Raw genomic sequence first — 2905 nt, 5'->3', positions numbered from 1 at the left:
CTATTGTTGCCCCCTGGTTTGGTGTTGGCTAGTTTTGAGAGTGCGTTTGCTCGGGTATTTTGTTCTCGGGGTATGTGACGGATCTCATATTCTCCGAGTTATCCGAGTTGCTCCTTGGTTTTGTCCAAGTACTTTTTCATAGTGGGGTCTTTGGCTTGGTAGCTTCCTGCTATTTGTGAAGTAACTACCTGTGAGTCGCTGAAGATGATAAATTTTTGAGCTCCTACCTCCCTGGCCAGCTTCAAACCAGCTAGTAATGCCTCGTATTCTGCTTGATTATTTGAGGCAGGGAACCCGAATCTGAGGGAGAGTTCAAATTGGGTTCCCTGGTTGCTTTCAATTATCACACCCGCGCTGCTTTCCATTTTATTTGAGGAACCGTCCACGTAGTGATTCCATTCTGTGGGGATTTCCGTTGTGTCCGTAAATTCCACGACGAAGTCGACCAGGTATTGTGATTTGATGGCCGTCCAAGCTTCGTATTGAAGATCAAATTCGGACAACTCGACTGCCTATTGCAAGATTCTTCCCACCAGGTCTGTTTTCTGTAAGATTCATTTTATGGGCTGGTTGGTCCGAACTTTAATGGTGTGGGCCTGGAAGTATGGGCTGAGTCGTCGGGATGTTAGTATGAGAGCGTAAGCAATCTTTTCTATTTTCTGGTAGTTCAGCTCGGATCCTTGTAACGCTTTACTGATGAAGTATATGGGTTGTTGCCAGCTGTCGTCTTCTCGGACTAGTGCTGAGGCTACTGCCCGATTTCCTACCACGAGGTACAACATGAGTGGTTCTCCTTCCCGTGACCGACTTAGTATAAGTGTGATGAGCGGATAATTTATACGCTTTTTGGCATTGTTTTTAGTATGTTTCTAGTAGGATTTAGTTAGTTTTTAGTATATTTTTATTAGTTTTTAGTTAAAATTCACTTTTCTGGACTTTACTATGAGTTTGTGTATTTTTCTGTGATTTCAGGTATTTTCTGGCTGAAATTGAGGGACCTGAGCAAAAATCTGATTCAGAGACTGAAAAGGACTGCAGATGCTGTTGGATTCTGACCTCCCTGCACTCGAAGTAGATTTTCTGGAGCTACAGAAGCCCAATTGGCGCGCTCTCAACGGCGTTGGAAAGTAGACATCCTGGGCTTTCCAGCAATATATAATAGTCCATACTTTGCCCAAGATTTGATGTTCCAAACCGGCGTTCAAAATCACCTTCAGAATTCCCAGCGTTAAACGCCGGAATTGGCACAAGAATGGGAGTTAAACGCCCAAACTGGCACAAAAGCTGGCGTTTAACTCCAAGAAGAGTCTCTACACGAAAATGCTTCAATGCTCAGCCCAAGCACACACCAAGTGGGCCCGGAAGTGGATTTTTATGTCTTTTACTCATCTTTGTAATTCTTAAGCTACTAGTTCCTTATAAATAGGACTTTTTGCTATTGTATTTGATATCTTGGTAGCTATCTTTAGTCTTATGCTATCTTAGATCATGGGGCTGGCCTCATGGCCATGCCTAGACTTTGTTCTTATGTATTTTCAACGGTGGAGTTTCTACACACCATAGATTAAGGTGTGGAGCTCTGCTGTACCTCGAGTATTAATGCAATTACTATTGTTCTTCTATTCAATTCAGCTTGTTCTTGTTCCAAGATATCACTTGTTCTTCAACTTGATGAATGTGATGATCCGTGACACTCATCATCATTCTCACCTATGAACGTGTGACTGACAACCACCTCCGTTCTACCTTAGATTGGGTGGATATCTCTTGGATTCCTGATACACGACGCATGGTTGTTGCTCGCCTGACAACCGAGCGCTCGCCTGACAACCGAGCCAGCCATTCCGTGAGATCAGAGTCTTCGTGGTATAAGCTAGAATTGATGGCGGCATTCAAGAGAATCCGGAAGGTCTAAACCTTATCTGTGGTATTCTGAGTAGGATTCAATGATTGAATGAATGTGACGAGCTTCAAACTCGCGATTGTGGGGCGTTAGTGACAGACGCAAAAGAATCACTGGATTCTATTCTGACATGATCGAGAACAGACAGCTGGATAGCCGTGCCGTGACAGGGTGCGTTGAACATTTCCACTGAGAGGACGGGAGGTAGCCACTGACAACGGTGAAACCCTACATACAGCTTGCCATGGAAAGGAGTAAGAAGGATTGGATGAAGACAGTAGGAAAGCAGAGAGACGGAAGGGACAAAGCATCTCCATTCGCTTATCTGAAGTTCTTACCAATGAATTACATAAGTATCTCTATCTTTATCTTTATGCTTTATTCATATATCATCCATAACCATTTGAGTCTGCCTGACTGAGATTTACAAGGTGACCATAGCTTGCTTCATACCAACAATCTCTGTGGGATCGACCCTTACTCGCGTAAGGTTTATTACTTGGACGACCCAGTGCACTTGCTGGTTAGTTGTGTGAAGTTGTGTTTATGCCATGGTATTGAGCACCAAGTCTTTGGGGCCATTACTAGGGATTATTTGAGTTGTGAAAAGTAGTGATCACAATTTCGTGCACCAAGTTTTTGGCGCCGTTACCGGGGATTGTTTCGAGTATGGACAACTGACGGTTCATCTTGTTGCTTAGATTAGGTATTTTTCAGAGTTCTTAAGAATGAATTCTAGTGTTTCAAGGTGATGATCTTATCATCACCAAAGCTGATTGATTCTCATCAATTTAGCTCTTGAATGCAATGTCCTATTTAAGCTTGGCTATCCATGTCTAATTTCTTTAGACTGAAGCTTTAGACTAACATTACATGATTCCTGGAATTCTCATTAAGAATTTTGATACCTTTATTTTCTTTTCCACTTAATTTTCGAAAAATCCAAAAAAATTACAAAATCATAAAAACCAAAAATATTTTATGTTTCTTGTTGAGTCTAGT

The sequence above is a fragment of the Arachis stenosperma genome, chromosome 10 (assembly GCF_014773155.1).
Source record: "Arachis stenosperma cultivar V10309 chromosome 10, arast.V10309.gnm1.PFL2, whole genome shotgun sequence".
Classification (NCBI taxonomy): domain Eukaryota; kingdom Viridiplantae; phylum Streptophyta; class Magnoliopsida; order Fabales; family Fabaceae; genus Arachis; species Arachis stenosperma.
Note: the sequence above shows the minus strand (reverse complement) of the source record.